Genomic DNA, 27,264 nt, shown 5'->3' with positions numbered 1-27,264 from the left:
CATATAAGAAAGGGGGACTTTCTGGGTCACTTCTAATCCCTCAACCTTCCTTCCCATGACTCTATTGCAGGGTATCTATGGACTGCTATGGCAGCCCAACAATAGCTACGAGGCTGCCATCTTAGTATACGTATTAGGCTTATTTAGATGGCAAGAGGAGTTTAATATATGTTTCATCATAGTACATATGAATATTAAATGTAAATGCCATTTTCAGTGTTGTTAATTATTTGAGCAAAACCTGATACAACCCCGTAAATAAATCTGCCCCAATAAACATGAACAAAACATAGGGCTCTTCTTTTACTTAAAGGGATTCTATCAATAAAAAAAAAAAAAAACTTTTAAAACTAAAACCACGTAGGAATAGCCTTTAGAAAGACTATTCATCTCTTACCTTTATTTTGAAGGTCCGCGGAGCCGTTTTTGAATTTTGTCTTATTTTTTCATTATGGTAATTGTCCCCAGAACACAGCATTGTTCCCCATTTCAGAACCGCCTCTGCGTCTCCTCCTCTTCACTCCTCTTCTTATAGGAGACCACCGCAAAATGGCCGACGGAACAGCCAACTGTGCATGTCCGTCGGCCATTTTGTGGTAGTCTTGTGTAACAGTTTTTGAATGATAGAATCCCTTTAATTTTACCCAGAGAGCCATGAAAAATGAATTAAACACTAATAGAAATAAATAAAAGCAGATTGTTGTCCTTATTTTTCTTGGTATATTCAGGAACTGGTTGTTTTTACTTTGAACAAGTTGGACTTTTTGCTGTATGTAAATGATAGATCACATAAAATGAACTGTATACAGTAGTGTATGGAGTGTGGAGATTGTTTTCATTGGTATAGTTGAATTGGAATAATGGTCTAAGTTTCCTTCTGTTAACAAAAATCAGACAGAAACCTACAATGAAGTCAATAAAATGAATTAATGTATATTATCAGTCTTTTTGATATGGTTGGCTACAGGGATCCTAAAGAGTGGGACTCTCCATGTTCAATGTGAAAAGCAGTTACGGTTATACAAACTCTTTAATACATTCCTTGTATGTTAATACAAGATAATGACTATGGCAAATACTCCCTTTTAGGAAACATACCTGTTGAGTCCATGTCATTAACCACATCATATAATAAATTGAAATGTTCTTATAGTTTAGTTGAGTAGAAAGAACATATTGAGATACATTATGAGTTACAATTTATCTAAGCAACATGAACTGTATTGTTATTTGATAAAGGTCCAATGAAATCCAATTTATTTTAACAATAGAACAGTTAATAGAAGAGCTATTCTAACAATGGATGAGTGTATATATCTATCTGCAGTGATATGTGTACACTGCCAGAAGTATATATATTATATTTACAGTTCAATTTGCATTCTAAATAATGTTACATTGAAGAAAGCTTTTATTACGAACAAGAAAAGATGCCAGCACCCATTCAATTGTCAGTCAGCTACTGGCGTGCCGCTAAGCAAACAGTAAGAGAACCCACTAGAAAGTAAATTTACACATATTATGTATCAATATTAAGGCTTTGGTCTGATCTTCCTCCTGCATTTGTTTAATTGAACTTTTTCACTATAGACACTCAATAGGAGAAACATTTTATTTTACTCTTTTTGTGCAGCTCCTTATTGTGTTACCTCCCTGCTTGTTACTATATCAGAATATATACTGTATATAGGCTGTGTGGGTAATTTATTGACTGGTGTTATGTATGTAAGATGCACCTGGATAAAGAGGTTGTCCAGGCAAAAATGGACAACCATTTTAAAGTTTAAATTATCTGGGGGCAGTGAAAATATTATAAAAAACTGCATACTAACCTGCTCCTGTTGCTCCGGTGCCTCCTGGTTCATCTGTTCTCACAATGTCTTCTAGTGTGGTGCTGAAGCCTCTGATTGGCCTCAGTGGCCACATGACCACTGAGGCCAATCAGCGAAGGGCCTGAATATCACTACCTATGATATCATGAGTCCTCTTCCTGAGGACTGCTGAGGTAGCTGATTGGTCACATGACTGATGAGGCCAATCAGCGGTTCAGCACAATGCTGTAAGAGACCCAGGAGAGCAGACGAACCGGGAGGCATGAGATAACCCTAGAGCTACGGGGGACAGGTAAGTGTGCATTTTAAAAAAAAAAAAATCACTGCCCCCAGAGAGATATAAGCTTTAAAAGTTTTGCCTTTACAACCCCTTTAAGATATTCACAATTGAAATCTGTGCCAGTCAGGAACCTGCATAGATTTCAAGTATGACTTATACAAGCTTTCTCTCTCTCTTCATAGGGAAGAGGATTCCCTATGCTGAGCCGCTTTAGTTTTTGCCTTGCTCTGTCCATTTTCTAAAAAGTGGCAAGCATGTTAGAAAGTGGAGAAAGTGGTGCATTTTTTTCATATATAAGCTCCATGACTATGTAACCTTACAGAACATAACTGTGGAAATTATCTATAAAATACTGGAAGTCCATCCGAATTTCCAGCTGTAATAAACTGAATTGCTACTGCTAACATAGTTAAGGGTAAATACTATATAGGCTTTACATAGAGACATTCCTTTGTTGTGCCATAAAACTAGCGCAGAAAAACAGTTATGTCAGTATACCCATATAATCTTACCCATTAAGAAGTACCAGTCACATACAGTCCTATGAAAAAGTTTGGGCACCCCTATTAATCTTAATCGTTTTTAGTTCTAAATATTTTGGTGTTTGCACCAGCCATTTCAGTTTGATATATCTAATAACTGATGGACACAGTAATATTTCAGGATTGAAATGAGGTTTATTGTACTAACAGAAAATGTGCAATATGCATTAAACCAAAATTTGACCTGTGCAAAAGTATGGGCACCTCAACAGAAAAGTGACATTAATATTTAGTAGATCCTCCTTTTGCAAAGATAACAGCCTCTAGTCGCTTCCTGTAGCTTTTAATCAGTTCCTGGATCCTGGATGAAGGGATTTTGGACCATTCCTCTTTACAAAACAATTCAAGTTCAGTTAAGTTTGATGGTCGCCGAGCATGGACAGCCCGCTCTCAAATAATCTGAAAACAAAGATTGTTCAACATAGTTGTTCAGGGGAAGGATACAAAAAGTTTTTTCAGAGATTTAACCTGTCAGTTTCCACATAGTAAGGAAATGGAAGACCACAGGGACAGTTCTTGTTAAGCCCAGAAGTGGCAGGCCAAGAAAAATATCAGAAAGGCAGAGAAGAAGAATGGTGAGAACAGTCAAGGACAATCCACAGACCACCTCCAAAGAGCTGCAGCATCATCTTGCTGCAGATGGTGTCACTGTGCATCGGTCAACAATACAGCACACTGTGCACAAGGAGAAGCTGTATGGGAGAGTGATGAGAAAGAAGCCGTTTCTGCAAGCACACCACAAACAGAGTCGCCTGAGGTATGCAAAAGCACATTTGGACAAGCCAGCTTCATTTTGGAAGAAGGTCCTGTGGACTGATGAAACAAAGATTGAGTTGTTTGGTCATACAAAAAGGCGTTATGCATGGTGTCCAAAAAAACAGCATTCCAAGAAAAACACTTGCTACCCACTGTAAAATTTAGCGGAGGTTCCATCATGCTTTGGGGCTATGTGGCCAATGCCGGCACCGGGAATCTTGTTAAAGTTGAGGGTCGCATGGATTTCACTCAGTATCAGCAGATTCTTGAGAATAATGTTCAAGAATCAGTAACGAAGTTGAAGTTATGCTGGGGATGGATATTTCAGCAAGACAGTGATCCAAAACACCGCTCCAAATCGACTCAGGCATTCATGCAGAGGAACAATTACAATGTTCTGGAATGGCCATCCCAGTCCCCAGACCTGAATATCATTGAACATCTGTGGGATGATTTGAAGCGGGCTGTCCATGCTCGGCGACCATCAAACTTAACTGAACTTGAATTGTTTTGTAATGAGGAATGGTCCAAAATACATTCATCCAGGATCCAGGAACTGATTAAAAGCTACAGGAAGCGACTAGAGGCTGTTATCTTTGCAAAAGGAGGATCTACTAAATATTAATGTCACTTTTCTGTTGAGGTGCCCATACTTTTGCACAGGTCAAATTTTGGTTTAATGCATATTGCACATTTTCTGTTAGTACAATAAACCTCATTTAAATCCTGAAATATTACTGTGTCCATCAGTTATTAGATATATCAAACTGAAATGGCTGCTGAAAACACCAAAATATTTAGAACTAAAAATGATTAAGATTAATAGGGGTGCCCAAACTTTTTCATAGGACTGTATACACACATATTAAATCGTATTAAATATTAAATTGTATTCACCACGTACAGTGTATACATAATACAATAATGCAGTATTTGTCATAGCAGTGGCCATGATGCCAGTCTTATAGTGGTATGCATTGTGGAACCCTCTTAGCAGTGGAATAACTTGCATTTAGCAGCATGTAAATTCTTCTGTCCCGTGAATCTAACATTAGAGGAAAGTGGAGATACCACTATACACATTACATAAATGGCCGGCCCATCCAAAAGATTTGGCAAATATTAATCTACTTTGTATGGCCACCTTAAATATTTTCTAGTTGCTAGTACATGTTGTTACCAAAATGCAATAAGTCAAGACATATTGTATAACTGTATAATAAATTGTTCTTATCCAGAAAAAAAGTGTTGCACAGTCAATAATGGAGTATGACTTCGAGAATTTCAGGCTACGGTATTGGGTACCACTTGGTGTTGTAAAGAAATTGTAACCATACCTTTTTAAGTTCTCACCACCCGCTAAGAGGTGAAAAGGCCAACCAGAAATGGGCCCCTATTTTCAATGGACACTATAGCCGCCAAATGGTCTGCATGGTCTATATGCACTGGCATGTGTATTCTATAGCCTGAATGAAGTATATCTAAGAAGCGGAAGACCTGTCATTTTAATCAATAAGAAAATCTTTATACGTTCCATTTTTATAAGATGTGATAAATCTCTCATTCTTGATAACTCAAATCCTGCTTGTATCATATTTTTTATTTCAAGGTAAGTCAGCTCGACAAAAAGGCTTTAGTGTTTTCATGTACATTTTGCTGAAAAGTCACTTTGCAAAGCCATTACTGCTCGGAACAATTTCTGCAGTGTAGTCTGGCACATTTAACAATATATATAACATAATCTATAGTTATATTCCCATAAATGTAATATATAACATTATATATTTGAGGTCTACCTATTGAAATAATGGCAAAAACAAGATTAATGCCCCTTTGCTGGCTTCAGGTGCAATATAAAGCAAAAGATTTGCCTATTTGTGGATCAGAGTAGCAATGCACAGCTATAAATGTCATAAAGGAATACTGAATGGCGTATTAAAATCTGCATTTACCGGGTAATAATGAGAGTGGCAGCAGTCAAGGTAATTTTTATGTTACTTAGAATTTCAACAATAAAATATAGTAAAAGGTCTATTAAAATCTATTTTCTTCCCTTGGTTCCCTTTTGGTGTTTAAGCTTTTAGCTACACTGTATAAAAACAAGGATTTAGCCTTTATGAATGGCTATTATGGGGCTGTAGTTAACAATTCATTCTTCCCTTGTAAATGCTTACACTTGTCATAGTCAATGGTGTTGAGACAGATATACTTCAAAAGATGGCTCATACGTTAAAAACAGGTTAAAGAATAAATGTGGGTGGAGAAATGTTCTGCTTTGTTTCCATATATTGCTGACTGACCTACAAACCCTTTTGTAAAGTATCACAGTCTATGAAACCCTTCATCAAAGAAGCATTTTGTCAAATGTCACGGTAGAAGTTAGAATGCAGAGACATGGAAAAGCTTTAGGTGGTTTTAGGAACATAATAATACAGTATTCTAAGAGCCGTGCACTGACAGCACATATTGTAAGTGGGATGTGGAGTGCATATGCGTCATGACTGTGTGATCCAAAAGAGATAAATTCAATATTTAGATGCGTACCATAATTTTATGCATCATGCATGCCATTGTATGTTGCATAGCCAACATTTCTACTGCTGCATATTCGCATACAAGAGCACAATGAAGCACAAGCAAGGAAATATAATTTGTAACATAATTGTAAATATAGTGCTTACTATTAACCCTATGAGTTCTACTTCACATTGTATGCACATTGGAAGACATGTTACTCACTTATATTTTATTAGATGTTAATATAAAAATATGAATTTAACCCTTAATTACATGGTGTCTATCATAATGATATGTGTATGATAGTGGTGTATGATAGACGCCATGATAGTACTTAAAGGTTGAGCACCAAGCTTAAAGTATGGATAATCTATCTATCTATCTATCTATCTATCTATCTATCTATCTATCTATCTATCTATCTATTATCTATCTATCTATCTATCTATCTATCTATCTATCGCATATCTATCTATCTATCTATCTATCTATCTATCTATCTATCATCTATCTATCTATCTATCTATCTATCTATCTATCATCTATCTATCTATCTATCTATTATCTATCTATCTATCTATCTATCTATCATCTATCTATCTATTATCTATCTATCTATCTATCTATCTATCTATCTATCTATCTATCTATCGATCTATCTATCTATTATCTATCTATCTATCTATCTATCTATCTATCTATCTATCTATCTATCCTAAACAGATATGTCTTTATTGACCCAGAATAGGTCTACCATGTGAAGACATGGCAAGTAGACCAATGCTCTATTCCAAATAAAATCTCGTTAGGCCGAAGAAAGAATGAACTAGAATCTAAGGATGATCTCTATTCTAGTTAAATAATCCAGTGTAAATGGAAAGAAAAATAACTTAATGTCTATGGCCCTCGATAAGCTAAGAGAAAAAATTATTTTAGTGGGGGCAGCTTACTATGTTATGTGTATGGGACCTCCTGACTCTTCTTAACAAATGGTATTTCGAGACAATATCAGGTGGGTTGAATTTCATTGTTCTCAGGGGATGAACGGTGTCCTGCAGCAGCTTCCTCCTCTCTCCATAGAGCTATCACATGCCCACTTTGCTGAACCTACTGTGCTTGTGTATGCGGGAACAAGGAAGAATCACTATTGGTTTAATGAATGGATGATAGCTACTGAAGATGGAACCAGATGTACATTTATTACATTCAACAAATGTATAAAGAGGATATACGAAAACAACCTATTGCTGTTTAGGACTGTTCAGTGTAACAGAGTTTTTGGGTTCCTCATTCTCAGTAATGGTGGAGCTCCCAGAGGTCTGATCCCCCACCTTACTTTTATAACTTGTCTATTTAATGCTTTATAATGGGTTGTTGGCAGAAAACACCTAGGGACATTTTAGATGCAGTTGTATTGAGAAAAAAAATCAGTTCATACTTAGGCTGCTTTAGGTAGGACATTCACACACTGAACAAGCTTTGAAAGCAATATACTATACTTACTGCATCTATATCACGAGCCTATACCCAGCACCTAGCACATGGTTAGTACAATAATAGTAATACCCCAGAAACAGGAAATATTAAACAAGTGCTGATCAAGCAAAGTTAATGTTACTGTATTTATTATGTGTGACCGGTGTTAAATATAACAAGATCTCAAATTGCTTGTGCAGCATATACCAAATATAGCTGTATTATTTCTAAAGTATGATTCTGTGCTTCAGACAATCAAGGACATTTTGCTTGTAGTACAATCCATCACAGCAGTTTAGATAAGTTTACCATGAGGATGAGGACTTTTCTTGTTGTTTAGAGAGCTACTATACTACTATACTATAATTAATAAATATATATATATATATATATATATATATATATATACACAATGGTCAAAAAAAAGACAGGCCAGTATACCAGGAGACGTAGAGGGTGGAGTGGGCTGTAGGGGGGCTCTTCACAGATGAAAGCAGGTTCACACTGACCACATGTGACTGACGTGACAGAGTATGGAGACGCCATGGAGAGTGATCTGCTGCCTGCAACAACCTTCAACATGACAAGTTTGGCAGTGGGTGAGTAATGGTGTGGGGTGGCATTTCTTTAGAGGGCCACACAGCCCTTCATGTACTCATCAGAGGTAGCCTGACTGCCATTAGGTACCGAGATGAGATCCTCAGACCCCTTGTGAGACCATATGCTGGTGCGATTGGCCCTAGGTTCCTCCTAATGCAGGACAATGCCAGACCTCACATGGCTGGAGTGTGTCAGCAGTTCCTGCAAGATGATGGCATTGAAGCAATGGACTGGCCCACCCGTTCCCCAGACCTGAATCCAATTGAGCACATCTGGGACATCATGTCTCGCTCCATCCACCAATGTCATGTTGCACCACAGACTGCCCAGGAGTTGGCAGATACGTTAGTCCAGGTCTGGGAGGAGATCCCTCGGGAGACCATCTGCATCCTCATCAGGAGCATGCCCAGGCGTTGTAGGGAGGTCATACAGGCACGTGAGAGGCCACACACACTACTGAGCCTCATTTTGAAATGTTTTAAGGACATTACATTGAAGTTGGATCAGCCTGTAGCGTGTTTTTGCACTTTAATTTTGGGGTTGACTCCACATCCAGATCTCCATTGGTTAATAAATTTGATTTCTATTGACGATTTATTTTTATTTATTTTTTTATGTAGATAGTGAGCCCCACATAGAGCTCACAATGTACATTTTTTTTAACCTATCAGTATGTCTTTGAAGTATGGGATGGAAATCCATGCAAACGCGGGAAGAACATACAAACTCCTTGCAGATGTTTTTTTTTTTTTTGCCCTTGGCGGGATTTGAACACCAGGACTCCAGCACTGCAAAGCTGCAGTGCCAACCACTGAGCCACCGTGAGGCCCCTCCATTGATGATTTTTGTGTGATTTTGTTGTTATCACATTCAACTTTGTACAGAACAAAGTATTCAATGAGAATATTTCAGAATTCAGATCTAGGATGTTATTTGAGCGCTCCCTTTATTTTTTTGGAACAGTGCGTGTGTGTATATATATATATATATATATATATATATATATATATATATATATATAAACATTTAACAAGAGAACAATCAACATACATTAAATTTAAATAAGACAATACAATGTATTGAACACCATGGTACTGTAAGAGAGGAGAGGAAATATATGCCGAATTCAGTGCACTGTCGAGTTTCCCGTTATGTGACCCCAGGGCTGGAGATGCTGGGGGGATGCTCTTTACTGATCCAGCATGACTGTGCCTCGCTGCACAAAGCAAGGTCTATAAAAGCATGGTTGGGGGAGTTTAGTGTGAAAAAACCTGACTGATCCACACAGAGCCCTGATGTCAACCCCATAAAAGACCTTTGGAATTAATAAAAACAAAGAAAACACGTCAGACCATCTAATCCATCGTCGGTTTGTGACCTCACAAATGCTCTTCTACGTGAATGGGCAAAAGTTCTCATAAACGCACTTCAAAACCTTGTAGAAAGTCTTTCCTGCAATAGGGAAAGAATTCCATATTAATTCCTAAGGATTTAGAATCAATGTCATAAAATCTACTTGGGGTGTAATTAGTAAGCGTCCCATATATTTTTGTACATCACAACTCTCGTGAGAAGTTCCCAGAAGAAAGATTGACATGTCGCAGAGTTTCCAAATCTCCCGAGGGCCACAGAAGTCTCTTGACAACCACTATTTTCTGTGCACAGTGCTCAGAAACTACATTATTGCAGTCTTGACAGTCAAATTCACATTCTAGAAATGTCACACAGGGGATGTGACCACTGAAAAGAGTACATTGCCATGGAGAAAGGTTTTAGAGGAGGAAAATAGGGGGAAAAAATTTTGAAGCAAAAAATGGTAAAATATTTAATATATGGGAGTTGTAGTTTTGCAACAGCTGCAAGGCCACATTGACAGGTGACCCTGCAGCTGTACGGGGATGCATAGAGTGTTTTTTTTTTTGCGGGGCCAGATGTACTTTTTAGTTATACCATTTTGGGGAATATCTATTGCTTAGATCACCTTGTATTGAAAAAAAAAAACAGTGGTTTATGACATATGATTTTCTACTTTTATATGTATTCTAGGGAAAAGAGGTGATTTAGAACTTTTATTTATTTCATATTTTTATTATATGCTTTTAAAGATTTTTTTTTTTTTTTACAATTTTATTCCCCCCCGGGGGCTTGAACCTGCGGTCACTTGATTGCAAGTTCCATAGACGGCAATACAACTGTATTGCCGTCTATGGGACATTCTGTATATTAGTATTACGGCTGGTCATAGACCCAGCCGCAATACTAATATAGCAGTGACAGGCCTGGGAGCCTTCATTAGGCTCCCGGTTGTCACCTGAACAGGTCGGCTCCTGCGATATCGCCACGCAGGAGCTGGCCTGCAACTTTACAGGTAAGGGGCCGGTGGGGAACGGCCCCGGGGGAGAAGGGGCCGCCAATACAGACTACAGACCCGGCATCCGCTATACTAGAGAGGCGGATGCCGGCGAGGGATAGATGCAGGTGCCGGGGCCTGAGACATCGCTACGCTCCTCTGCCCTGCATGAAGCCAGCGGCCGGGGGGACGGAGGAGCGGAATAGCATCGCCCCTGCCGCTGCTGGCTTCATGCAGGGCAGAGGAGTGCAGCGATGTCTCAGGCCCCGGCACCTGTGCCGGTGTCTATCCCTCGCCGGCATCCGCCTCTCTATTACAGCGGATGCCAGACGCCACATTCGGACTATAAGACGCACCCTTCTTTTCCCCCAAAATTTTGGGGAAAAAAAGTGTGTCTTATAGTCCGAAAAATACAGTATATCTTCTGGAATTCATATTAAAAAGTTGGTTATAAATTATGGTTATATTTAAAAAGATGATGGACCATATCAAGTTTTTTGTCCAAGATGCATTAGCCTTACTACTTTCAGGGTATACACATAATTAGGAATAAATATGCATAAGTTCAATATATAACATTGCTTGTGTATCAGATCAGGTTTAAGGCTAAGGTGCCACAAAGTGATCTGCAGCCAAAAAGTGGTGTGGAAAAAACTGCGGAAGAAACGCATTGCGATTTTTTTTCCGCAGTGTTTTTCACAGAAAGCCCGTAGAGTTTTCTTCTGTGGACTTTCTGTCTCTACTATACCTAAACAGAAAACGCCAAAGCCTCCATAGGTATAATTGACATTCTGCGATTTACAAAAACTCAACATTTCCACTATGGATATTTTTCTGCAATGTGTGGATGGGATTATCCAGAATCCTATCCAATTTGCCAGTAGTGAAAATTTGTGGTGGTTTTTGCTGCATTTTTGCAATGTGGTTCCTCAGCCTTAAATAAGAATCTCCTAAGAGCTGCTTTGTTACTTTAGAATGACTCAACAACAATTTGTCAAATATGTAGTAATATAAATAAAATAATCTAAATTTTCTACTTAGTGACTGCTAATAAATTCAGGGGAAAATAAATACTTGTGACGGCATCCTGTGGACTGAAATTTCGAAAGAAAAGGTAGAAATTTCCAGAATTGGGACTAACTGAGGGCTTTCAGTTACTTATACACCATCCACACAATGGTAGCTGCTTTCTGTGTATTGTTCACAATTATTGTTAGGTACTATACAGACTCATTCATTTCTATGATCCTACACACATGCCTGTTATTTTCACAGATCAGCATTTGAGTCATAGAACCCTTCTACAAAATATGGATTAGATCCTATTTCTGTCCATATATCTGTGCCACATATTCATTCATACAAGCAAACTGGATCATACAACTGATTTTGTGGAAAAGTGATTGCAGATAACATACTGATGCAATGTCGATATGAGTTTCGTGGAACAGTAAAAACCACTATAGTGACGTCCATGTGGCCTTAAAGGCGTTTTCCCATCTCAATATTTCAGCAGTATGTCTGCAGTGACTTCTGCTCACTTCTGTATTTCTCTACCTCTCCTCCCTCTTGCTGAATGGGACGCACAATACGTATATAGGTCAGATAATACTCAGATGCCCATACAGAATGGACTCAGTGTCATCTGTGTGTTTACATAGAGAGAAAACAAACCGGGCTTTATCAGCAAAGTACAATTAGCTGAACAATTGTCCTGCCGGCAAGAGCAGTGAGTAAGTGACATTATTTGTCCTACAGGTCAGTGGTTATTTCAATGCTGTGTAAACAATGGGAGGAATAAGGTCACATAGCAGCAGAACAAAGCAGAATTTCTAAAGCAATATATTTAGGAAAAGTCTTCAATTTATATAATCTACCAATTTAGATAGGATCCCTGAGATGGGACAACCCCTTTAATAAAGTAGGAAAGTGGGATTACTGCCCCATGATAGTCATCATTAGCATTGTAGAAATTCATACATTACTAACAGGTAGGAATGCTATAAAAAAACATACAGAAAAATATGTTTCTTACCAATTTAACTCCCCACAGCTCCTATACTGATACTTTGGTGATCCTGGATGAGTTTTTTATTTACTTTGCTGCAATGGTCAAGAGCCATACATTTGGTCAAACACTATCCTCAACAGTAATGTCTGTATATAGTTTGTAAGGGATAATTTAAAGAAAAAGTTGCAATGAAGTGAAACATATGTCTATAAATGCATCTAGATGATACCAATAATAGAGACTTATAGTGATCACAGTGAAACACATTAAATGGAGATGAGATAAAAGAATCCGAGCTTCATCTTTAAGAGTGACTTTAGCTTTGTTGTAGTATTCCTTACAAAATAATGCCGAACAGATACAGACTGTTACATCTGGTTGGTAACAGGTGCCTATTTACACAAACCACTATTCACATCCGTAGTTTTTATCAGCGATTGCTTCTGCAATCACATTTTGTTTGTGCTGCCTTTCTGCATTAGAGGATAGTACAAAGAACAAAAGATCCTATGTGGCGAAAAAAGTCTGAGGCAAACTCCGTAGACAGCAGTTGTACTAATTGTGCTGTACTTGTACTTTTAAAATTTCAAAGATTGCAAAAGAGATACAATTAATGTGCAGTATGAATTGAAGTGCCCTGAACAATGTGTACAGTGGCTTAGTACCGAAATAGTTCATTACACTATCACATCCTGTGGTTAAAAAATAATGAGGTCAGCTGCAAAATACTTACATGGCTTCCAGATATTGTGGATTTCCATTTCAGTGCGTTAACAAGGTATTGTGTTGCTCACCTATAAAATTCACTTTGATGAAGATGGAGAGCTGAGATTACCCAGAATATAACCCTGACAGTTGCTTCAAGATTCTGCTGAATACAGTACCTCTCTTGTATGAAACTGGTAAACCGTAAATAGCGAATCTATTTGATATTTATTCTTTTATAATGAAAGCTCAGAATTGTTAATATTTGATCGTGAGCTGTAATAGGTATTAAAGCACCCCTTTGTGTACATACAGCTTTGTATATTACAAAAGCAAAGTGTGGGAAACATATTTTATGTACATTAAGTAAATACTAGTAAATACCTATTTCACTGGTTATCTAAGATGTTTTATTAAGAATAAGGGTAAGGAAATCTTGTAACCTTGTGACAAGTATTTTATTTACAACTAGGGTTGAGTGATCGGGATCGGTAAAGATCAGATTTCGATCGGCGATCAAGTAAATTTCACGATCGCCATCGGAATTACGACCCAATCTTTTCCAGCAGGATCGAGATCGGAGGTTATCTCAAGATTATCTCAACCCTAAAAGTGACTTTTCCCATAGAGAAGCATTGACTAGGGTTGAGGATTGGGATCGGAAAAGATCAGATTCCGATCAGCGATCGAGTAAATTTCACGATCACGATCAAGATCGCTGGAAAATGAGCGGAAATCGGATTTTAAAATCGATCTTGAAATCTCAAGATCAGCTCAACCCTATTTACAGGTTATTTAGGTGATTAAGATCTGTTCACATGTGACATTCCTAAAATCACAGGAAAGACTAAGGCCTAACATAGCGAAACAAGTGTAAAAAAAATTCTGGAGAAAACTTATAACATTATTTTCTGCAGCATTTTCCATTGCATTTTCAAAGTTTTTTCAGCCCTTATTCAGGTCCTTATTGGACCCTTATACCTATGTGGAAAACGCCAGCATTCCTGCAGATATATTGATATGCTGTAATTTTCATAAATGCAGGCATTTCTGAAAACTCAGCTTTTCCACTGCAGATTTTTTTCTGCAGTGTGTGGATGGGAATAGCCAGAATACCATTCACTTTGCAGGTAATATAAAAAACATAATTTTTTCCTGTGGCTTTTCCATGTATTGGGAAACCGCTTGTGTTTTGACAGCTAAAAAAATATAAAAGTAAAAATTAAAATCAGCCCCTTTCCCTAGAACACATATAAGGCCGAGGCCCCATGGGATGGAAACGCCACGATTTGCCTGCAATGGAAACGCCACGGGAATAATTGCTGCATTTTACAGTGCAAAGTGGATTTTATTTCTTTCGAGTCCCATGCCCACTTTGCAATAAAAATCGCAGTGCAGACACTCCGCAATTTCCGAAATTGGCGGGGTTTGGAAATCACTGCATTTCAATTATATCTACGGAAATGCCAGCAGTTTCCCCATAGATAAAATTGTAACAGAAAGTCGGTGTATTGAAAACTCTGCAAACTTTCTGTTTAAAGCGCTGTGGGAAGAACCACTATGTGTTCCCGCCGTGGTTTTTCCCACAGCGCTTTAATGCTACAGGATGTCCCGTGGGGCCTCAGTCTCAAAGTAAATAAGTAAAGTAAAGCACATACACATCCTTGTGTCTAAAAACTTCTGGTCTACAAACTTCAAAAAATATTTTTCCTATACAGTGAACTCTGTAGCTAGAAAGAGCCATGTTATGGACATGAGACTGTGGCAAATGCAAGCATTTTTTTTGCAAAGTTTGTGATTTTTAAAGTGTAAAAAAGAAAAAAAATCTTATCAAACCCACAGAATACGGGTGACATACCATTTTGGCAGCACAGTGAATGCCGTAAAAACAAAGCCCATAAGAAATTCATGCAAACACTGTTTTTAAATAATTTCACCCAATTCTGAATTTTTACCCCATGCATTGTACACAATATTAAATGGTACTATTACGAAGTACAATTTGTCCCACAAAAATGGCTTTTGGAAGGCAGGGAGTAAAAAATGAAAACAGAAAAAATCCTTCAGGCAGTTGGTACTGTTGTTATAATACTGTCCCAGAGAATATAGAAAATATGTCACTAGTGCTGCCAGGTGATCACCAAAAAACCCCAAAATCCTTAAGAAATTACGACTATTGCTTTTTTTTTACAATTCCACCCCATTCTGTAATGTTTTCTAGGTTCCCAGTACATTGCACAGAATATTAAAGGATTCATTTACAAAACACAATTTGTCCCACAAAAATAAGTCCTTATACAGCTCTGTAAATAGGTTACCTTTTGAAAGATGAGGAATAAAATAGGAAATTGTAACAGTGAGTAGAAAGTGATTGACACAATATCACAACATGATAGCTAAACCCTTGACAGACACCAATTGATAATCACTGGGTATCCATATATAGACCAAGGTAGGATAGGCATATTATGGCTAAAGATGGGCTAACCTCACAAGATTTGTTTCAAATAATACTCCTAGAGTTTAGCCATTTGGTTTACTTCTGGCCTAATGTGTTTGGCACAAACCAGAAGCGCTATCATTATACTATGAGGTTTCCACAGATCCCATAATATAATAGGTGATGGCGCAGTAGAGGTGAAAAAAAATAAATAAACGGAGCTACTTATCTTGCCTGACCTCTTTTGGGTATCCTTGCGACTTCCAGCTTTGACCTAGCATCGTAAAAAAACAAAGACCTCAGTGGTGACCCTTAGGCATATGCCAGAAAAGGCCTGATAAAGATGCTTAATACCCAGGAGGTCAAGCAAAGTTAGCATAACAGTTTGATATTTTTACTCACCTCTCCTCAGTCGCCATTTACTATACTAGGGAGTTTGAGTTTATCAATGTTTCATGGGTGTTGAACCGAACACTTTTGGAAAATTTTAGCTCAATCCAGTTCTCTCTAAATCATTTTGCTCATCCCTATTTGTTATTTTGAAAAGCTGGTGACGCAAGTATGGAGATATGTCCTGTCGAGAAGAAAGGTCAGGAAGGGTATATCTGTAGGGGCAGGAAAAGGCATCTTAAAATGAATTAGGTCAATACACACTGTATATGCTGTATAAAACTCTAACACTGGAAGAAAGCAATAGGTAGCAATAGGTACACATCTATATATGTAGGGAAGCATAGGAACGGTGTTCTGTGTTCACATATGAACATGTCAGTAAAGAATCCAATGAAACACTCATTTTTAAGAAAATAAACTACAATGGTAGGTACACGTTAAGCCGTATAATAGATTGTTATTCTAATAGCTACATAACGTAAAATATGATGCATTTAAACATCAACTAGGAAACCATATAACTCAAATAAGATGTTATTTTTTCTTCTAAGAAAAGAGTCTTTTCAGCCTACTCAGTCATTTAAGTTAAAAGATTTTCAAATGTGCTAAAATATCAATTTTCCATTGACAGCAGAAAAGTTAGAGACATCATTATTTGTTATATGTCATGCAGAGGTATTGTTTGTGGAGGCACATTATTATACTGGGAGTTGCTGACACTACATCATGCCTGAACGCCATTGCATTCACCACCTGCTCCCACCCTTAATTATTATGTTGTGTTTCAGTGTGAACCAGACAATCCATCACTAGTTAAGTGCCTGATAATCTTCTCCTGTGTCTCCTCCCCAACACCCTTCTACATGCTTTCATTAGTCCTCTAACCATTTAATTATGAATATATACTGTATATATATATATATATATATATATATATATATATATATACCATATACTGTTCACATGTGGGTAAATCAAATAATCGCATCAACTGGAATCTCAGCATTCCAAAGATCACAAGTGTCGCTGTGTAATATGCCACAATAATTCTGTGTATTTGTGGTTATTGGAATCATATTGGAATTCGTAAATCTTTCTTGAGTTAAGCAATATTGTTTCTGATGTTGAGGAATAGAAGGAATATTGGGAGTGTTATTAGCTGTGTTAAATACACTGCATTATGAGAACTGATGCAGACTTCACACATGATATATAATATACAACCATAATACAGTATCCATGTGTGCATACCCCTAAATATAAACCTCTAAAGCAATTTTGTGAGATTTTAACTTGATTGTCAGTCAAGTAAATTTAATGTAAGTGCTTTGTCCGAAAATAAATAAGGTGCAATTCACTGGAATGCAAAAACATAGTAGGACTAAACTACGGATATATAGTTCAAGCAGGAAATGCTATACAATAATAATAAAGAAAAAATACGACTCACCTGTTAAACACAATGTCCAAATAATTTTTATTGATGACTAGTCTCTGCCCACAACTTCGTCTACGTGTTTTTGGCGTTGATGATCCGCCTATATTCAGCAAATTGCTGCCGTCAATGATCTGCCTGCTCCGGCATTTCGGCAGCTCTCAAGCGGGCCTGCCACTGAACTTGTTCCTCGCGCCGTGCTGTGATTGTTGCGGCATCTCAGCAGCTCGCTGGGCCACCATATAATGAGTGTGTCGATGATATCAAGCTGTAAATTGCAATAAAATATATCCAGCACTCCGCTTCTTGTGATTTCTTTAAAACGTAGATTTTATTGTTTGGTCATATTCATGACAATAATTATGGAAACACAATCCATGGTGTACAGGCAGGAAAGCAAAGAGCCAAAGGCTGAACTTGTTCCTGGCGCCATGTCTGTGATTGGTCCGGCATCTCAGCAGCTCACTGGGATGCCATATAATTTCAGATCATTTTTTATTTGTACAGTCTCTGTATGGTGACAATTCAGACTATTAGATCCTCAAAGTCCATCTGACCTTGCGGCCAGCACTAGTGAAGGTGTTTGAGGGTCTCTCTTGGCTCATAGTGCTGTGCAGATTTTAGATAGCTGATTCTACTGCTTACCGTTATCAGTCAGTTCTTATTTTTGTTTGACCTTGCATTTAACTCCTAACAAAAACTGTTTTCCCACCTCCCTGGGGCCTCCACCTAATATACTCTGGGGTCTGTAGAGACTTATTATAATTTCACTTCATGGATGATGGATAACCAAAGTTCTAGATTTGGGTAGAACCTGAAACTTTTGGAAAATTTGGGTTGAATCTGGTTAGACTGAAAACAGTCCACTCGCCTCTAGTTGTAACCTTTTCACTGTTTGCATTACACTCTGCTTCATAGCATTATAACTTTGTTTCTTTTACTTCTATTGTGGTCCTTTCAAACATCTGATAAGCAAATATCCAACCACCAATCTCTTTTTGAGGTTAGTGAGGATAGATCAAAAATAAAAACTTTTTGAACAGTCTCATTAAATACCTTCCACTGTCTGGCTGATACTTTGTGGCCCACTTTGCCTTTGGGATCATTGAACACTGGCAAAGTGGACAGGGATGTAACAGGTAATGTGAAAAGGTGACAGACAGAGTGCTGGAATCATGCTATATCTCCCCCAGGTTTTTCACTTATGTGTGGTCCAGTGCAGGTCTTGAGTAGGCCTCAGCTCCAGGTGTGAGTCCTTTGTTCATTACTAGTCCAGAAAACGTTGCAGCTCTTGCACTGCATGACAGTTCTATGAGGTGAAAGGAGGTGTATGGTTCTGTCCTGTAACCCTAAGTCCAGTGAGACAATATTACGCTTCTTTTGTTCGTGTGGCTGACAGTAAGCCACATGTATAGTTAGGTTAATCTTAATGTTAAATTAGTCACTCAGATGAACAGGTTTCTATTTTGTTTTGCCTGAAGTTAAGGCTGTATTTTGTTTTGCTCATTTTGTGCCTCAAGTCAAGGCTTACTTATTTTTCTTTCTGTAGCTAATCTGAACCGTGATTTATCTTATATTTTTATGTTTTTTAGTAATTTTTCCTTTTCTTCTTTGAATCGGTAGCCTCTTACTCCCTTTCACCATTCAGAACACATGCATCTTTAGCCAAGCCATGTGTGCATGTGTATGTAGGTGTTGGAAGGAATAGCTGTCACACTAATGAGTGCACACTGGTCAGCTATCTTAAAGGGGCTCTATCAGCAATATCATGCTGATAGAGCCCCACATATGCGTGAATAGCCTTTAAAAAGGCTATTCAGGCACCGTAAAAGTTATATTAAACTACCTACCCCCCCTTTTAAAATAAAACCCTAAAATAGAATGTAGAAGCATGCTTCTTCTACTACAGCTACTGCGCATGCGCCCAGGCCTTTTTTTTTTAAGCAATGTCAGTTCGCGAGTGCCGGAGGAGGATGGGACCTGAGGACATTGGAGGAAGAGGAGGCGTGGATGAAGAAGACGGCGCACCCTCAATGCCCGCCCACCGTGCACGTTCGTTAAGTTTATCACATTCTGTTTTAGGGTTTTATTTTAAAACGGGGGGGGGGGGGAGGGGGGTAGTTTAATATAACATTTACGGTGCTTGAATAGCCTTTTTAAAGGCTATTCACGCATATGTGGGGCTCTATCAGCATGGTTTTGCTAATAGAGCCCCTTTAAGTGTATTGCCAGATTTAGGGAAAGGCTCTCCTGATCTAGCAGGATAGGACCTGATACAGTAGCATTTACTTGACTACAGCTAAGAAATAATATACTGATTTAGAGGACTTTAAAGGGTCATGTGTTTCTAGAGTGTTTCTTTTTTTTTTTTTTAAATAACTCCATTTATAAATAGTGTTTTTGTAACTGATTATTTCTAAATATATACATTGTAACTTTTGTGAGTTTATTCTTGTCATTTTACTATGCATCCTACTATTTTAGCTGTAACACAACTGCCAAATTAATCCATATTGTATCAGTCTCTATTCTTTGACGTTACCATTTACAGCAGCATTCCATCTTTTGTCAGAGGATGAATTATTCCCTTACAAACAGAAAGCACAAGAGACATAATTTGTGGATCACTTCTAGTTACAGTATTAAAAATAACACGTTGAATAACAGACATTTAATAGTGTCCTAATTACTCTTCTTGATAAGATTTTATTCTCCTTGCACAATGAAGATTTTGGATCCGGACCATACAATGTTATTTTGCAGCCAAAGAATTAAGGTTTCTAGCATTCTGCTGAAATAAATTAGTACATGCATGGTGAAGTGTGTTTGAGTTAAATACATTACCTCTCCCCTTATGATAGTATTTAATCCTAATCTCAGTAGCTAAGGTTCACATCTGTGTAGGAGTCTCCGTATCCATCACAGATTCTGCCAAAAATTGGTGGAGAGAAAAATCCTGCATAGGGGACTTTTCTCTCTGCCAGTTTCAGCATAAAAAAACGGATGGACACTGGTAGACCCCATCATAGTCTATGGTGTCCATTGGTAACCTGGTGTAAGTGTGAGCCTAGCCTTAGTGACATCATAATGGTAGTTGGTGGTAATGCGGATATCTGTGTAGACCTTCTGCAATTCACATACGGCAGCACTGATTTTAGATTCTGACATTAAGTGAGGACTAGAGATGGGCAAACAAATATTTGCAGAATTTGCCCACATGTTTAGTTTTGGGTTGAGCTAAAAGTGAGATTATTATAAACGTGTGAAACGTTCTTGTTCAAGGTCTAGCCATTTGCTGCACAAATTCCACTTGCAACAAAACCTAGAAACAGAAGATGTATACAATATTAAGGATCATGACAGAATAAATGTTTGGTTCCTTAGTCTCTGGATTTCTTCTAATCCTTTCATCCCTTCTACCTGACAGTCATAATGTGAATTACAGTGTGTGTTACTGCTTTTGTGACATCACTATATGAAAGGTCATTGAAGGAGTATAGAGAGATTTCCAATACAATGTGTATGTAAGAGAATGGGTGAAAGGTTCTTGTGAAGCTCACAAAGTTAAGAAAAAAAAAAGTTTGATGTGGGAATTTAACCACTTTATTTTTTTTAATCGATTTCATCTTTAGGCTAAGGGCTCACTTACCATAATTTTTCCTCATTTTTCAAAGAATTTTCACAGCGTTTTCTTATGTGGACTTTCTGTCCCTTTTATACCTATGCAAAACACTCCTGCGTTTCTGCAGGTATAATTGATATGCTACAATTTTCAAAAAGTGGGTGTTTTTGAAAACTCATCTTTTCCGCTGTAGATTTTTTTTCTACATTGTGTGTCTAGGATTAGCCAGACTCTCATCCACTTTGCAGGTACTGTAAAATGCAACGTATTTTATCATGGCATTTCTGTTTTATTTACATATATAAGGAAACCACTTGCATTTCCATAGCTAAAATTGACATGCCGCGTTTTTCAAAAACGTAGCTTTTTCGCAACGTGGGCCAGTCAGTTGATCTTCACTGAATTAGGACAATTAGACCTAATTCACACAACCATATTACAATAATATGTAATATGCAGCAATAAAAGAGCACCCATATAGGTGCATGGCACGTTATAATGTTTTCATATGCTTCTGATATTATGTATGTATATATATATATATATATATATATATATATATATATATATATATATATATATATTTTACGCTCTGATTATTTGCAAATACATTAGAACATATAATGAAAGTGTTCTCCCTCATATGGTATAGCACTGTGCTCTATGGACCTTTGTGCCATTTTACAGCCTCCTGTTCTCCGCACTGCCATGTTCTTGAAGACTTATCCTATTGCTTACACAATCCTTCTGATTTTAGAATGGTGCATTATCAGCCACAAGAGTACAGAGTAAAATGTTAGTTTTTTTATTTATTCTTGCGTACATGTCAGCAATATCCTAGACAGTGCACAGGAGGGTTATATAACATAAACTGTATTTATTTTATGACATAAAGTGCTTTATCCTGTTATGGAGAATTTCTCGGATTAATCTGGGTATTGGCATATCAGTTCTTTTAATTGAGCTGACCACACACACTTTTCAATTACAAAGAGCAGCATGGATTATTTTAAGTGAAAGCAGGAGTACATCCATAAGCTGTGTCATCTTTCTACATCATTCAATTGTAAATGGATTCAGATCAGTCAGAAGAACTGCAGCACATTTAAATACCATCAAATGGTAAGTAGCTATGTGATATTGATGTGCTCTGTTCCTTATTCACCAAGAGTAACACAATGTAAGATATGGAGCCTTAAAGAGGCAGCAATGTAGATATTCTATACCATCTCAATAATTGGAATACAGACTAATCTTTTGTGTAAGATTCTAAAACATGCAATGCATTCATATTAAAATGTGTATCAGACACATCAGATTGACAATGTATTTTTTATTAATGTCTAATCCACCATTATTGTTATACCCTTCTTGAACTGACCTGAAAAAATTGGACAGAACCTTATGTTGTTGTTAACCTTATGATGTTTAAAGAAACACATTGGGGGAGACCCAGTTTTTTCACATGACCCCCTGAGGCCTAGGGTCTGCCTGATTTATGAGTGCACACGACTCCTCATACAACTCTCTGGATCTGAAATCTAATCAGGCCATAGTGGATGTAAATTTCAGGCATCAATCTGTTTTCTAGTGGAAATTATAATGAATCTGGTGGAGTTGGCACCGCCCAGGCCAAGCCCTTCAACACACTTCCTTTTAGAAACAGAGTGGTATATAAGGGGGATAAGTCATGAATTTATGTGCAAAACGCCAAAGATCGCAACTTTTCCATGCCCTTTTAGCTGCCACATATTTCATGTTCTATTCATAACATGAAATCTAACAATTTTTTAATCTGCTGCATTGAAAATCAGTAATCCAATTTGTACCGTTTACTTTTTTAAAATGTAGATTGTGAACCCCATATAGAGCCCCCAATCTATATTTTTCCCTATCAGTACGTCTCCTTGCAGATGTTGTCCTTGGCAGGATTAGAACCCAGGATTCAGCACTGCCATGCTGTCCACTGAGCCACCATGTTGCCCTGCTTTGTACCATTTTTGAAGGGGCACATAAGGGCCCATTCACACGGGCACAGAGGGGGTGGATTATGGTACAGAATCCACGTCATAATCCACCCCCTCACAATGGTGGTCTATGGAGACCGCTAGCGTTCTTTTTCCCGCCAGCAAAATGTGGCTGCTAGCGGAAAAAAAGAGTCAACATGACCTTTCTTGAGGCGGATTCCGCCTCAGGAGGTCAATAGAAGTGAATGGGATGCGGAAACTGCATTGCATTTTTTTTTTTTTCAAAAACCACGATGCAGTTTTTTATGGTCCATTCAGTAAATGGACTTAGTAAAAACCGCTACAAAAAACGCCTCAAGGTCCAAAAACCGCTTCCTAATTAGGAAGCGTGTTTTTTTTTCCGGACCCACTTATGCCTCACGTAATTCACATGTGAACTTAGCCTAAGGCTTTTAATGTGTCCTGAAATGGTGAAGCATTAGGAGCACAAGTCTCAGGCTTAGATCATGTGGGTTTAGTACAGTTGTAGTAGTGTACTATAGTTAATATATGATGATGCCTGCAGGTAACACTCACTATGGTTAATAATCTCTTGTGGGAATCCTTTTTTCCACAGTCTAAATGGCAGAGCTGAATGTCAATCATCAGATAGTATACACATTACTCAAAACGATCTGTTATCAGAGATGGAGATGAAATTAATGACTTTAAAGTTGAAGGGTTATACCTGCCATCCTTCATCCTATGAGTAAAAACAGACATTTGGAGCAGGGAGAAACCGCTGGGGATTGTAAAACCTGCACATTCAAGGTCAAAGATCAGAAATTTCAGTTGCTGGTTGCAGCTAGTAATAGTGCCATATTTAGTATCCCTCATACATTAAAAAAGGCCCCACACAGTAAAATTGCTCCACTTATTGCCCCACATGATAACAGTAAATGCTTTCTACCCTACTCAGGACTATTTTCCATTTGTACCTATGTCATCAAGTAGCTTTTTTGTTCCTTACAAACTAACAACTCCCTTTATTCCCTCTTTGTCTACCTACAAAGCTTTGTGTCCTCATATTTCCTGAAGACGCAGATATAGGTAAAGGTAGTGTTTGTCTTTGGCACTGGTGGCTAAATCAGAGACAATGGCTGCAGATGTCCAGTTCTGAAGAGACCCCAGAGTATAATAATCATTTGTGGAAGGCAAAGCCCAAAATATATAATGAATCTGGGTCAATATCGACCAGTTTGGTTGATTGTCTTTATCATTCAAGGACCTTTAAAGGAGGACTATTTAATTTGAGTCATTGCTCTGCCTATCAGCCCCATTGTGAGCTTCCTGCCCTTTTCTGGATTATTCATGTAGATGACCTGTCTACGATCCTGCTTTATCCTCCATAATTACACATGTACCAGCTTTTGACCTAATAATTTAACCCTGTCTATTGATCCCTGAACCTGAAATCAATTGCCTTTTAATAACCCAGATCCATTTGCCTACATCTCTTACTCAAGCTATTACCGTCAACACAGAAGTCTGTTGGGGACTATTGCAGGGGCCATGACCTGGGTATTCAACTGCTGGCCCTATGTGGGTTGAAGTACAGAAGGAAAATATAAACTCCTCAATTAGCATAAGCTAGCATAAAGTCAATAAGTCTTGGAAATACAGTTTGTTTCCCAGTTTGTTTCCCTTTCAAGCTCCATCTACCCACTTGCAAGTCTAACCCTGCAATGTCTCTTTGATATGCAACTCTGTGTTACCATCATAAAGCTATCACTCAAGTGTCACCGAGCCACAGGCTGTTTTCAATGGGAGCCGGTACCATATACGTGGTGCTATTTTGCGGCAGCCGCAAAATCACGGCCACAAAATAGCGCCACGTATATGGTACTGACTCCCATTGAAAACAATGGGAGCGTAAACGGCCCGCAAAAGCTCCCGCGCTGTCTACGTACCACATTACGTGCCATAATACATCATGTGAACCCGGCCTTATACTGCAAAAAGCAACAATTTTATGAAAAAAAATAGCCTCTTTTGGTGACTTGAAAGTGCTACAAACTTGTTATTTAGGAAACAAATTTATAACTGTGAGCCTAGCTGAGACATGCTAAAAATTGGCTTGAAGAAAAAAAAAACCCATAAAGAATTATTCCTTTATGGGAGCAAACTTGAAATCAAAATGTTTTTTTTTTTCTTCTTTATGTCAACACTGTGGCACCAACAGTGTGGTATAGAGGAATTAGTGGTGGCAGTGGAGGTAGCTGTGGCAGGCCAAAAAAACATAAAGATTTTTCACTAACAGGACTGACTTGGTCGGTAAAAACTATGTTAACAAACTGTAGATTTATTGCAAAACAGAATTATACAAAATTAGATTGTTGGCAATGAAGGGGTCAATTGTCCTCTGTTTGTATTATCTGAACAGTCTGGCTCACAAAGCACAAACATTCTTCATTCCTATCTATGATTTCTATCACTAATCTGCATGTACTTTATTAAAGCTTGTAACACTCAGTGCTTTGTATCATGCAGTAATGAATAGCACATCCATCCCTTACTTCCACCATTACTGATATACCAGCCCACACAACCTTATATAAGTGACATCAGTACCTACCACTAACTATTGGCTGAGAGGCCGTCAGCTGATGTCAGAACATGAACACTTTGTTATGTTGGGCAGGTAAAACATTTAGTGCTAGCATTCCACAACCACCAAAGATCTTCATGTCACCTTGTGACTATTTCACTCATGTTACTGAATGGAGATGCATTGCGACCCCAAGCGTGCCAAGTCTGTGATGTCTACTCGCAAAAAATGTTTGCAATATCTGTTCTTTTTTGCAGCTGGAAGTCATGGTAACGGCCCTTTTCGTATCACAATGCGACTCATGCAACATAAGTGAAAGAGTTGCGAGGTGACCTGGTGACTTTTGGTTACTCGATAGGAGAAGCTGCCAAATTTGCCAAGTAGCCCTATCCTAACAGAGGTTACACCAAAAAGGTCATGGTGGCTCAGAAGAAGATGAGAAGGGTAATGGGACTCTGATGATGTAATAAGCATGTTATCAGTCACTCATTACATCATCAAAGGTACTTTTTCATTTTTCACCCCCTCTACCTCATAGATTGTAAGCTCTTTTGAGCAGGGCCCTCAGTCCCATTGTGTGAAATGACGTTCTTTGTTATGTATGTCTGTATCTGAACCCTATAAATTGTACAGTGCTGCGGAATATGTTGGCGCTATATAAATAAAATGTATTATTATTATTATATTATTATTTTTTCATATCATTATGGTTCAGACTGCCAGTCCATCACTGCTGACTCATCCATAGCCTTTGTATTTTCGGCTATTGCATTGTTGATGTAGAGTCTAAATGTGGCTCTGCTATATGCAAACCTAACCTGCCTGGTTTGATGTGGATATAGCAGATGGTACCTTCTACTGGTCACAGGAGGCAGCACCACCTACTGGATCCACAGCACATGCCAGTTTAGAGCTGATTCTTTTAGTGAGGTAGGACAGCCTGTACCTTCATCTTCCCTGCACTGATCTCTGATTGTGAGAAATGTATTACAGAAATGGTCAGGTGGATCTGGCACTGTTGGAACCTCTTGAGACCAGATTTTAGGATGCAGGATTTTTTTTCTTGCTAAAAACTACATGCTACACTGTCTACCAATAAGTTTTTGGACACCTGTGGTAGAATAGAAAACATTTATTCATATTCAATAGTTGGTAAAGCCTCCACGAGCGGCAATTACAGCCTCAACCCTCCAGCGCATGCTTTCCACAAGTCCTTGTATGACGGCTAGTGGCATTTTATTCCATTCGGCTTGGAGAAGACAGGTAAGTTCTTGCACCGATTTTGGAAAGCTGCATTTTCTGGGGTCTGCCGACTCGGGGCACATTACGACAATCACCGTTCACCTTCTACTTCGTAATCACATAGGCCACTATCGATTTTGGGTAATTCAGTTCGCTTGCTATGTCCCTTGAGGATCGACCCATTTTGTGGTACCCCACAATTACCCCTTTCTCGGAATCAGACAACTCTGCGCTTCATGTCATCTTGCATGCAACTAATGCCAATGCTGTTTCCTACACAATATTTAATAGCGGAAGGCATGACATACGTCACGGCCGCAGATATCTTCATTTGCATTTGCATGGGTGTCCAAATATTTATTGGTAGACAGTGTATAACCCCAAAAAATAGTATACTTCACTGTATTAAAAATATAATATATTTTTTTTTTATAACGTTAGTAGCATACTATGGCACAGTATGTAGCACTGTATCAATGGGGCAGATTTATTATGCCTTATACGCCAGT

General features: G+C 38.2%; 1 protein-coding gene across 34 annotated transcripts in view; it reads left to right on the top strand.

Moving 5' to 3' along the window:
• Positions 1 to 27,264, top strand: part of PTPRD (protein tyrosine phosphatase receptor type D) — a 1,471,303-nt gene that overhangs the window by 233,078 nt on the left and 1,210,961 nt on the right. The gene's annotated exons all lie outside the window — the stretch shown is intronic.

The sequence above is a fragment of the Leptodactylus fuscus genome, chromosome 1 (assembly GCF_031893055.1).
Source record: "Leptodactylus fuscus isolate aLepFus1 chromosome 1, aLepFus1.hap2, whole genome shotgun sequence".
NCBI lineage: Eukaryota > Metazoa > Chordata > Amphibia > Anura > Leptodactylidae > Leptodactylus > Leptodactylus fuscus.
This window is presented reverse-complemented; position numbering and strand designations above follow the sequence as displayed.